The sequence below is a fragment of the Myotis yumanensis genome, unplaced genomic scaffold (genome assembly GCF_028538775.1).
Source record: "Myotis yumanensis isolate MYYU_CA2020_CCGP unplaced genomic scaffold, mMyoYum1.0.hap1 SCAF_2, whole genome shotgun sequence".
Lineage (NCBI taxonomy): Eukaryota > Metazoa > Chordata > Mammalia > Chiroptera > Vespertilionidae > Myotis > Myotis yumanensis.
Window position 1 is genome coordinate 97668406 of NW_027223753.1, and position 13071 is coordinate 97681476.

The window sequence follows — 13071 nt, forward strand, 5'->3', positions numbered from 1 at the left end:
CTAGGCGGCTGAAGGGACCGCAGTTCTGCATGCTCTGCACAGCGGTTCCATGGGATCAGCGTGAGGCGTCCTGTGCTCTGAGGACATTCCCACTGCTGCAGTGAGAGGACCCATCTTCCGTAGACTGGGAATTCCCGGAGAGCTGCGTTTGTGAACAGCTGGCAGGAATTTCCTAAGTCCCATCTCTTCATTTTCCTTTGTGTTGCATTTCAGAACATCCAGAAACCATGAACACGAACAACATTAGTAATGAAGAGTTTGGCTGCCATTTCCTTGATGAGGGCTTTACTGCCAAGGACATTCTGGACCAAAAAATTAATGAATTCTCTTCTTCCAATGATAAGGATGCTTTCTATGTTGCAGACATGGGAGGCATTCCAAAGAAACATCTGAGATGGCTAAAAGCTCTTCCTCGGGTCACCCCATTATGCAGTCAAATGCAATGACAGCAGGACCATAGTGAAGACCCTAGCCGCCATTGGGATGGGATTGGACTGTGCCAGCAAGACTGAAATACAGTTGGTGCAGAGTCTTGGGGTGTCTCCAGAGAGGATCACCTATTCAAATCCTTGTAAACAAGTGTCTCAGATTAAATATGCTGCCAATAACGGAGTCCAGGTGATGACTTTCCATAGCAAAGTCAAGCTGATGAAAGCTGCCAGAGCACATCCAAAGGCAAAGCTGGTTTTGCGGATTGCCACCGATGACTCCAAAGTGGTTTGTTGTCTCAGTGTTAAATTTGGTGCCAGGCTCAAGACCAGCAGGCTTCTTTTGGAACCAGCCAAGGTGCTAAACATTGATGTCATCAGTGTCAGCTTCCATGTGGGCAATGGCTGTACCAACCCTGAGACCTTCGTGCAGGCCATCTTTGATATGAGGGCTGAGGTTTGCTTCAAAATGTATCTGCTAAATATTGGTGATGGCTTTACTGGATCTGAGGATGCAAAGCTTAAGTTTGAGGAGATCACCAGTGTAATCAACCCAGCGCTGGACAAGTATTTTCCATCAGACTTGGGAGTGACACTTGTAGCTGGGCCAGGCAGGTACTATGTTGCATCAGCATTCACACTTGCAGTTAATATCATTGCCAAAAACTAGTCTTAAAGAACAAACAGGCTCTGATGATGAAGATGAGTTGAGTGAGAAAACCTTTATGTATTATGAGAATGATGGAGTACATGGATCATGTAATTGCATCTTCTATGATCATGAGCACATGAAGCCCCTTCTGCAGAAAAGGCCCAAACCAGATGAGAAGTATTACTCATCCAGCATCTGGGGACCCATCTGTGATGGCCTCAATCACATCTTTGAGCACTGCGGCTTGTCCGTGAGAGACTGGATGCTCTTTGAAAACATGGGTGCTTACACCATGGCTGCTGCTTCAACTTTTAATGAATTTCAGAGGCCGACTATCTATTATGTGATGTCAGGGCCGACATAGCAACTAATCCAGCAAGTCCAGAACTGAGACTTCCCACCTGAATAAGAGGAGGATGCGGGCACCCTACCTGTGTCCTGCGCCTGGGAGAGTGGGATGGAGCTCCTCCTGGCAGCCTGCATATCAGCTCGCATTAACGTAGAAGCCATTCTTGTAACTGTTATGTGAGTGAAGCTTGATTTAAGGGATTTGGAGGGACCATTAACTTAATGACGGCTAGTTTGAAATGTCTTTGTAAGTGGGGTTGGCACAGATGGAACAAGGTGGAAGGCCTAGGTGATGGGGTCACACTTATGTGTTCCTATGGAAACTATTTGAATTTTTGTTTTATATGTATTTTTATTCAATTCTTAAACATGCTACTGGAGAACATCCCTCATCTGCCAGGCAAGCATTTGTAGCTTGTGCATTGGAAGAACTGGCCCACTTACTGTTGTGACCTGTTTTAACAATGAAGTACCTAGGAAATTAAAAAAAAAAAAAAAGTGTGTGTTTGGGCGGGGGGAAAGAGTAACATTATCCTGGTAAACTCTGAGAAGCTTTGCCTCAAATGGTGATCAAAAGGCTGACATCAGCGAGTGGAAGACGGCGGCCCACGGGACAGCAGGATACAAGATAGTGTGTGAGTGAGAGAGCCAAAGGAGAGTGCATGAACGTGTGGGGAGTGTCTGTACTTGTGAGTGAGGACAAGCTATATACCACAGGACTATAGGGGACTGGTGAACTAGGCTCCCTGGCCGGGCAGCCTCTACTACTGCTGAAATCTCTCCTTGAGTGGCCAGATCTGCCACAGAGACTGCATCATCTTCAAGTGAGAGAGGCTGTAATCAGAAGCCCAGCCTTACCTTCAATCGGGGAGACCTCGGATACCTCCTAGGAACCCACAACCATATCACCCAAGGGACCAGCTGCCTCAGCAGTGAACCCACAAACACTGAGACTCCAGCCTCCCCGGCCACAGGTGCCTAAAAAGTTTGTCCAGGGGGAGACAAAGTGGCGCTGAATACATGGATGGGCCCTGCACCTTCTCACAAGCACATAGAAGGAATAGCTGAATCGAATAACACCCACCCAGAATTGGCAAATGAAAAAGACAACTGATGAGGCAATCCATGGATGGAAAGGTCATAGATCACCTAAGAGAATTCTGCCTCTTCATATTCAGCCGGGTGTTTATTGTTTGTGTGTTTGTTATTTGTATTCATCTCAGGGTGTTTGTTTACATTTTTTGGATTAGGTGTCAGTTTTTTGGAGTTTTCTCCCTATATACATTTATTTTTCCCATTCTTTTTTATTTTTATTTATTTTCTCTCTTACATTTTTTTCATTTTCTCAATATCATTTTTGCACTCTTTTCTCTCCACTAATTCTCTTTTCTCTGGTGGTCACCTTTTTTTGAGGTTATTGGTATAGTGATTACATTTGAGTTTGGTGCCCTGTGCATTAAGTCTTGTCATGTTGTATTTTGTGCCCTTAAGTCAATGCAGGAGAGAGAAAGATCTACATAACCCGACACCCTGAGAATAGCAATCATGGGGAGAAAAAGAAACAGCCCACATACAAAAAAAATGAGGCATCACTAGAAAATGAAGTAAACAAAATGGAGACAAGCAATATGTCAGAGAAAGAATTCAGAGTCTTGGTTATAAGGATGCTGAAAAGAACGAAAGACAAATTCAGCAATATGTGTAAGAACCAAGAGAAAAAAAATGACATTGCTGCAATGAAGAACACAATAGAAAGCATCAACAGTAGACTATAAGAAGTGGAGGACCACATCAGTGAGCTAGAAAACAAGGTAGGAAAAAATACCCAAGCAGAACAACAACTGAAAAAAAAATAACATAAAAAACAAGAGGAGAGCCTAAAGGAAATTTGGAACAACATGAAATGAAACAACATTCGCATAATAGGGGTACCAGAAGGAGAAGAAACTGAGCAAGGAATAGAAAACCTGTTTGAAGAAATAATGACAGAAAACTTCCCTGATATTGAGAAGAAGAAAAAACTCACACAAGTCTAAGAAGCTCACAGAGTCCTAAACAAGATGAACCCCAAAAGACTGACACCAAGACACATTATAATTAAATTGGCAAACACTGAAAAAGTAAGAATCTTAAAGGCTGCCAGAGACAGACCTAAAGTTACATACAAGGGACTTCCCATCAGACTATCAACTGATTTCTCAACAGAAACACATCAGGCCAGAGGGGAATGGAACAAAATATACAAAGTCATACAAAGCAAGGGTCTGAATCCAAGAATACTGTACCCCGCAAGGCTATCAATCAAGTTGAGGTTGAAATCAGGAGCTTCACGGAAAAAAAGTACTAAGGGAATTTATTACCACCAAACCAGCAATGAAAGAAATGCTAAAGGGAGTGCTGTAAAGAGAAGAAATAGAAAAGGAAGAAGGCACACAAGCATAAAGAATGAAAATGGTGACAAACACATACCTATCAATAATAACTTCAAATGTAAATGGATTAAATTCCCCAATCAAAAGACATAGAATAGCTGAGTGGATAAGAAAATATGACCCATATATCTGCTGCCTACAGGAAACCCACCTCAGAACAAAGGACTCACACAGACTGATGGGGAAGGGATAGAAAAAGGTTGAATGGAAATGAAAAAAAAAAAAGTTGGGGTAGCAATACTTATATCTGACAAATTAGACCTCAAGTGAAGTCCATAACAAGAGATAAGGAAGGCCACTTCATAATACTAAAGGGAGATATTCAACAAGAAGATATAACTCTGGTAAACATCGATGCACCCAACATAGGAACATCCAAAAACATTTTTAAAAAAATTCTGGAGTGTATCAAGGGAGATATTGACAGCAATACAGCCATAGTAGGGGACTTTAATACCCCACTAACACCACTGGATAAATCCTCTAAACAAAAAATTAGCAAAGAAATATCAATCCTAAATGACTCACTAAATCAATTGGAATTAATTGACATCTTCAGAACAGTTCACCCAAAGCCACAGAATATATATTCTTTCTAGGTGCTCATAGGTCATTTTTAAAGATAGACCACATATTAGGACACTGCCTGTCTCTTCAAATTAAAGAATATTAAAAATATGTCAAGCATCTTCTCAGATCACAAGGGCATAAAAGTAGAAATCAACTACAATAAATACAATGAAAAAAATCAAACACCTAGAGGCTAAATAGCATGCTATTAAATAATGATTAGGCTACTAGATAGATCAAAGAAGAAATAAAAAGCATCATGGCAACAAATAACAATGAAAACACAATCCAAAATCTGTAGGACACAGTGAAAGCAGTCTTGAGAGAGAAGTTCATAGCTCTATAGGCCTATCTCACAAAACAAGAAAAGATGGTAATAAATTATCCAACCCTACAGCTCAAAGAGTTAGAAAGAGAGCAACAGGAAAAGCCCAGTGTAAGCAGAAGGAAGGAAATAATAAAGATGAGAGCAGAAATAAACAACATAGAGACAAAAAATATATATACAAAAGATCAACAAAGCCAAGAGCTGGTTCTTTGAAATGATAAACAAGACTGATGAACCTCTAGCCAGGCTCACCAAGAAACAAAGAGAGAGGACCCAAATAAACAAAATCAGAAATGAAAGAGGTGAAGTAACAACTGATCCCACAGAAATACAAACGATTTTGAAAAAATACTATGAACTCTCTATTCCAACAAAATAGACAACCTAGAGGAAATGGACATATTATTAGAAAAATATAAGCTCTCAAAACTCAATCAGGAAGAATAAAAAACCTAAATAGGCTGATAACTACCAAGGAAATTGAAGCAGTGATGAAAAATATTCCAGCAAACAAAAGCCCTGGTCCGGATGGCTTTACAGGGGAGTTAAAGAAGTGTTAAAAGAAGAACTAAAACCTATCCTCCTCAGACTATTCCAAAAAGATCAAGAGGAAGGCACATTTCCAAGCTCTTTCTATGAAGCCAGCATTACTGTAATAAAGACACCACAAAGAAAGAGAATTACAGGTCAATATCCCTGATGAACCTAGCTGCTAAAATCCTCAACAAAATTCTAGCAAATCGGATCCAGCATTACATTGGAAAGATCATACACCATGACCAAGTGGGATTTATTCTGGGGATGCAAGGATGGTACAATATCCAAAAATCAATAAATGTGATACATCACATAAACAAAATGAGAGACCAAAAGTCACATAAGCATATCAATCAATGCAGAAAAAGCATTTGACAAAATCCAACACTCTTTCTTGATAAAAACTCTCAGCAAAGTGGGAATAGAGGGATCATACCTCAACATAATACAAACCTTGTATGACAAACCTACAGCCAACATCATAATCAATGGGCAAAAACAAAAACCATTTCCTCTGAGAACGGGAATAAGAGAGGGATGCCCGCTTTCACCACTCCTGTTTCATATACTTCTGGAAGTGCTAGCCATAGCAATCAGACGAGAAGAAGAAATAAAAGGCATCCAAATAGAAAAAGAAGAAGTAAAACTGTGCTTATTCACAGATGACATGATACTATACATAAAAACCCCAAAGATTTCATCAAGAAACTATTAGACCTAATAAATGAATTTAGCAATGTAGCAGGATACAAAATTAACACCCAGAAATCTATGGCTTTTCTATACCCCAATAATGAACTCACAGAAAGAGAAACCAAAAACAATCAAACAAACAAAAAACAATCCCATTTATCACTGCACCAAAAAAATTAAGATACCTAGGCATAAACTTAACTAAGGACACAAAATACCTGTACTTGGAAAACTACAGGACATTGAAAAAAGAGATAAAAGAAGACATAAACAAACGGAAGAACATACCATCTTCATGGATTGCTAGAATCAACATCATTAAAATGTCCATACTACCCAAAGCAATCTACATACTCAATGCAATACCCATTAAAATACCAATGGCATACTTCAAAGATCTAAAACAAACTCTCCAAAAATTTATATGGAATAAAAAAAAGACCCTTAATTGACACAGCAATCCTGAAAAAGAAGAACAAAGGTGGAGGGATTACAATACCAGATATCAAGCTACAGTACCAAGCCACAGTTCTCAAAGCTGCCTAGTACTGGCACGAAAACAGACATATAGACCAATGGAACAGAACAGAGAACCCAGAAATCTACCCAAGCCATTATGCTCAATTAATATTTGACAAAGGAGGCAAGAGCATACACTGGAGTCAAGACAGTCTCCCCAATAAATGGTGCTGGGAAATTTTGTCAGATACATGCAAATAAATGAAACTAGGTCACCAATTTACACCATACACAAAAACAAACTCAAAATGGCTAAAGAATTAAATGTAAGACAGGAAACCATAAAAAGCCTACAAGACTCTATAGGCAGCAAAATAGCAAACATATGTCACAGCGATATCTTTACCGACATAGCTCCTAGGGCAATGGATACTATGGAGAAAATAAGCATATGGGACTACATCACAATTAAAAGCATCTGCACAGCAAAAGAAACCACCAACAAAACAACAAGAATGCCCACTACATGGGAGAACATATTTGACAATAATATTTCAGATAAGGGTTTAATTTCCAAAATTTATAGAGAACTCATACAACTTAATAAAAGGATGATAAATGATCCAATCAAAAAAATCGGCAAAGTACCTAAACAGACACTTTTTGAAAGAGGACATACAGAAGGCTGAGAGACATATGAAAACATGCTCAAAGTCACTAATCATCCGAGAGATGCAAATCAAAATGACAATGAGGTACCATCTCACACCTGTTGGAATGGCTATCATCAACAAATCAACAAACAAGTGCTTGCAAGGATGTGGAGAAAAAGTGCACTGCTGGTGGGAATGCAAATGGGTTCAGCCACTGTGGAAGACAATGGAGTTTCCTTAAAAAGTTAAAAATGGAACTTGCATTTGACCCTGTAATCCCACTTCTAGGAATATATCCTGAGAAACTAGAAACACCAATCACAAAGGATATATGTACCACTATGTTCATAGCAGCACAATTTACCATAGCTAAGATTTGGAAACAGCCTAAGTGTGCATCAGCAGATGCATGGATTAAAAAAATGTGATACACCTGCACAATGGAATACTACACCGCTAGTAAAAGAAGGAACTTTTATCATTTACAACAGTGTGGATGGAGCTGGAGAGCATGATGCTAAGCAAAATAAACCAGTCGGAGAAAGATAAATATCACATGATCTCACTCATATGTGGGATATAATGAACAACATAAACTAAATCAGATCCAGAGAATATGAAACACTAAACAGTCCAATATCAGACAGAAGGCATGGGGCGGCGGGGGAGGGGGGGGGGGGGATTTGCGGATGCTTTAAAAGATCAACCAATGGACTTGTATGCATGCATATTAGCATAACCAATGGACACACACACTGGGATGGTGGGGGTTGTCCTGTGGGGAGGGAGTGACAGGGGGCTGTCAATCGGGGGGTTGGGAGGAAGGAGACATATGTAATACTTCAAACAATGTTTAAAAAGTTGGAGCAGTGAATCATTTGCAAGGGGCATGAGTGATGTTGTATACCTTTGGAATTAGAAACAAATATTAAATACTGGATATTTTTCCAGTTGTGTCACATTTGAAAAGTTTCTTTATAGCCAAATGAAAAATAATTCCTCTCAGGTCCACTGAAATTGATGCTCTTCTAAGACCTAGTAGTTTCCAATCATTGGTTCAGTCTTCTTCAATTATCTCTCTCTCACAGAAACTGATCTTCTGCCCAAACTTCCCATAAAATAAAACTTGTTCTATTTCAATCCTTTTAATTAATGTTATCTCAGTTTTCCTGAGTAGCTTAGTTTATTGCTCAAATATTCTTTTTATACTTAACCTTAAGGAAATTGAAGGTCAATGCCTGTGGTTACACAGCCTTGTGATTGAGCAGCTGTTGCTTAGCCTGAGAAACTACACAAGATTGGATTGGAATGGAGCTTAAATGAAACAGTGCTATCTGTGGGGTTTTTGTAAACACTTTTCTTCCATAGATTCATTGTCTGTGATAGCTAACATTCTTCCCTTTGCCCAATACTAATTTAACGCCTGTCTTTTTTTTTTTTTTTCTTTTTTTTAAATCTTTATTGTTCAGATTATTACATTTGTTCCTCTTTTTTCCCCCCATAACTCCCCTCCTTCCAGCTCCCACCCCACCCTCCATCCTCACTCCCCACCCACTGAGTTCATCCATAGGTGCATGATTTTTGTCCAGTCACTTCCCGCATCTCCCACACCCCTTTTCCCCCAAGAATAGTCAGTCCATTCCCTTTCTATGTCCCTGATTCATTATAGTCACCAGTTCATTCTGTACATCAGGTTATTTATTCACTTGATTCTTAGATTCATTTGTTGATAGATGCATATTTGTTGTTCATAATTTGTATCTTTACCTTTTTCTTCTTCTTCCTCTTCTTAAAGGATACCTTTCAGCATTTCATATAATACTGGTTTGGCGGTGATGAACTCCTTTAGTTTTTCCTTATCTGTGAAGCTCTTTATCTGACCTTCAATTCTGAATGATAGCTTTGCTGGATAAAGTAATCTTGGTTGTAGGTTCTTGGTATTCAGCACTTTGAATATTTCTTGCCATTCCCTTCTGGCCTGCAAAGTTTCTGTTGAGAAATCAGCTGACAGTCGTATGGGTATTCCCTTGTAGGTAACTGAGCCTCTTTCTCTTGCTGCTTTTAAGATTTTCTCTTTGTCTTTTGCTCTTGGCATTTTAATGATGATGTGTCTTGGTGTGGTCCTCTTTGGATTCCTTTTGTTTGGGGTTCTCTGCGCTTCTTGGACCTGTAAGTCCATTTCTTTCTCCAGGTGGGGGAAGTTTTCTGCCATTAATTCTTGAAATAGGTTTTCAATATCTTGCTGTCTCTCATCTTCTGGCACTCCAATGACTCTGATATTAGTCCGCTTAAAGCTGTCCCAGAGGCTCCTTACACTATCTTCACACTTTCGGATTCTTTTTTCATTTTGCTTTTCCAATTGGGTGTTTTTTGTCGAATCTTTGGTAAGATTCTTGTGCTCCTCTGGTCTGCTATTGGGTATAATATTCTTTATTTCAGTCCGTGTATGCTTACTTTCTAATTTCTTTATCGTAGCATCGAGGGTCTCATTAGTTTTCGTGAGGCTCTGCACAAATTTATGGCAAGCCCTCAAAATTGCGATTCTTAGCTCCATATCCTCCATTTCTGTCATGTTTTTTTGTCTCCGCATCTTTTATGCTTTCTTGGTGCACCCCCTTGTGGTCTCTGTGTGCAGTCTTGTTCTAGCCAAGCCTTAATTGTTGTAGTTAACACTAGAGGGATTTGACCACCAGGTCGACTCAACGCCTGTCTTGATTGAAGTTTGTTTGCCATCTTTCATAGATTTGGATATTTAGATTAACAAGTAAAAATGATATAGATAACAAATTGCTTAATTTCAAAAGCTAATAAACTAAATAACATTACAATTCAAATATTTAAAATGTTCCAATGCATATGCAACAGAAAATACAGCATTTAAACTTTCAACAGAAATGAGTTCTTGTAGAAATATTAAGATTTGTTTGTAAAATAACCAATTTACTATCAGCAGCTTTATGAAAACATAGCTCCTAATAATCTCCCTTAAAATAAGTCTATGAGTTTTCTGTATATGATGGGAATAATTATTCTGGCTATCCTTAAGTATAACTATCACATTTATTCTCATATTTTTCTAACTTTATTGAATATCAAAAACATGTAAAGAAATGGTTCAAAATAGAAAAATAATGTCTTTGATATATATTTATGAATCAGTTAACAACTATTTATTGGGTCTGTTATGAAATAAACAGGATGGGAACATCTGATATGAGATGGATAACTCAGACTACTTAGCTATTTAAGCAGAAAGACATTTAACATATAAAACGGGTGATTGTGAAATTGTTGAAATGGGTAAAGTGCAGGGCTCTAGACTGAGACTCCAGAACTTACTATTTGAAAAGTAATCCCAAACTGCTTTGCTAATTGAGCTTCTACATCTACCACAGGCAGGGAGAGAGGGATTATGAGCTGCTGCGACAGCCACTGCCTCCAGGATTATACCACCTTATCTGAAATGCAGGTATGGTTCCAGATCCAGTTGTACTGCTAGCCATGCGCACCATGGGTGCCTCACAGCCTAGCATTCATCTTCCCACATTATCAGTCTGAATTTAAGTCCCTGTACAAGTACATCTAACTGGAGCAACCCAAGACATATCCAAAAACGTAGCAGCAGGAAGTATGAGAACTGTAGTTTTTAGTTTTTAAGTCTTTTGCAGAACAGTAAAGAACACTTGACACAAGTTGAAACACATGTTGACCAAGCCAAATGGAAATCTACAGCATGGGAATAAAGGTAAATTAATTGTCAATTGAAACATAATATATGAAATATAAATGCTAAGAATATACATGAGAGAAGCATCAAAACCAAGAATTGTGGGGGGATGACTAGTGAAGATTTCCCAGCAGAAATCATAGCTTATCCCTGACATATAGAAAAATAAGTGAGCCAGGCAAATAAAAATTTTAACAGGTCCCATTAACTCACCAGATAAGGGGTTAGGCAGGGACCTTGAGAAGAGTTAGTTAAGCAAAAGCCAAATTATGTTGGTCTTTAGAAGCCAAGTTAAAGAGTTTGATCTTTTTGCTAATGAAACAAAGCACTAAAGGGATAACATAGTCATACTTCCATCTAGAAAGCTTATTTTGACAATGAAATGTGCAGAATAGATTACAGAGGGACAGCACTGGAGGAAGGAATGCAGTTAGATTACACAAGCTTAAAGTGGATTCACAGAAGTGATGGAAATATCAGATGGATTTGAGAAAGATTAATATGCATAATAATCAGTTTTTGATATTTGGTTTAGGTTAATTGGGAGAGTGATATAGAATACATATGTAATATTAACATAGAATTGTATATAGTATATTATACATAACATTATGTAATACTATAACTATAAAATTATAACATACTTTAATAAAATATATATTTTATCATACATAATTGTGCTATAACATAGTAAATATTTAGGTTATGTTGTATTATGCTAGAGTATACTGTGTTTTTCAATTTAATTATTTATTTATTTTGGCAATGGAGTGCTTGGTAGTGCCATTAAATAAGATAGAAAGCATAGCCAGATGCTTATTAGGCATTATCTACACTAATAAAAGCCTAGGTGGTCCTCCCGCCCTCGTGCAACACCCTCATGTCATCACAAGATGGCTGCCACAAGATGGTCGCCCTCATGTCGTAACAAGATGGCCACCACAAAATGGCCAGTAGGGGAGGGCAGTTGAGGGTGATCAGGCCGGCAGGGGAAGGCAATTGGAGGCGACCAGGCCAGCAGGGGAGGGCAGTTGGGGGCAACCAGGCCTGCAGGGGAGGGCAGTTGGGGGTGATCGGGCCAGCAGGGAAGGGCAGTTGGGGGTGATCAGGCTGGCAGGAGAGTGGTTAGGGAGCGATCAGGCTGGCAGGGGAGCGGTTAGGGAGCAATCAGGCTGGCAGGCAGGCAAGTGGTTAGGAGCCAGCAGTTCCGGATTATGAGAGGGTGCTGGTTTAGGCAGGGCTCAGGCCTAAAGGAGCAGTCAGACATCTCTTGAAGAGTCCCAGATTAGAGAGGGTGCAGGCTGGGCTGAGGGACACCCCCCGCTGAGTGTATGCATTTTGTGTGCACTGGGCCTCTAGTGTGTTTATAATGTCTATGAGATACCAAATAGATGTCTAAGAAGAAGTAATATAGAAAAGTCAACAGAACATTTTGGAATGAAAAAGAGATATGGGAATCATCATGTATATGACAGATATATCATAGGAATGAATGGAATTTTGCAGTAGATAGTACAGAATAAAAAAAGAAGAGAACCTAGAGTTAACACCCCTACCCCCAAAAGAAACACACACACACACACACACACACACACCCCAGAAACATTAGAAAGGATTGGTGAAAGTGGAAACTCCTTTAAAAAATGAGATACAAATAACCAAATAAGTAAGAGAAAAAGTTGAAATTCTGGTAATAGATATTATGGGAAGAAAACATTTCAAGAAGGAAATACATAACCTTTTTAAAAGTGAGAAATGTATTTATTTTTATTTTTATTAAAGTTTTTTTCCAAAGTATTTTAGTAACTGAAGTATTTTATATTAACTTAATTTTATTCCACTGTGGGTCATAGTTTTGAAAGCACGAAAATGACCTACAACCAAGTTTGGGTCACCTGTCGCCACAAAAGTCAAACTCATGAAACAGGAGCTGAAGAGCTTGAGTCCTCCTCAGGTGGTGTTCTTTTTTCTGAGTATGGTGTATCCGTGGTTTTGCTCCTGTTAGCTTCAGAGATGTATGAGTGGTGTGTGGTACATCCCAGGGACAGGTCCACTGTTCTGCTGGTTGTTGTTCTGGTCCTTGGGCCCTCCAAGTCTTTAGCCGCTCATCCCAGTCAGCCCGGTGGCTATGGACCCACCCTCTGAGTGGCTGCTCCCACTGTGGGGCAGCTTCTGCGTTGAGCGTATGATTGAATGGTCATTCTGGTTGTTCCTTGGTTCAGTTGCTGGGCTTTTATTATATAG

The 13071-nt window shown here is 39.2% G+C and overlaps 1 pseudogene; it reads left to right on the forward strand.

Annotated features, from left to right (window-relative positions):
* Window positions 1–227: 227 nt before the first annotated feature.
* LOC139002503 (ornithine decarboxylase pseudogene) lies at window positions 228–1609 on the forward strand (annotated as a pseudogene).
* Window positions 1610–13071: the final 11462 nt, after the last annotated feature.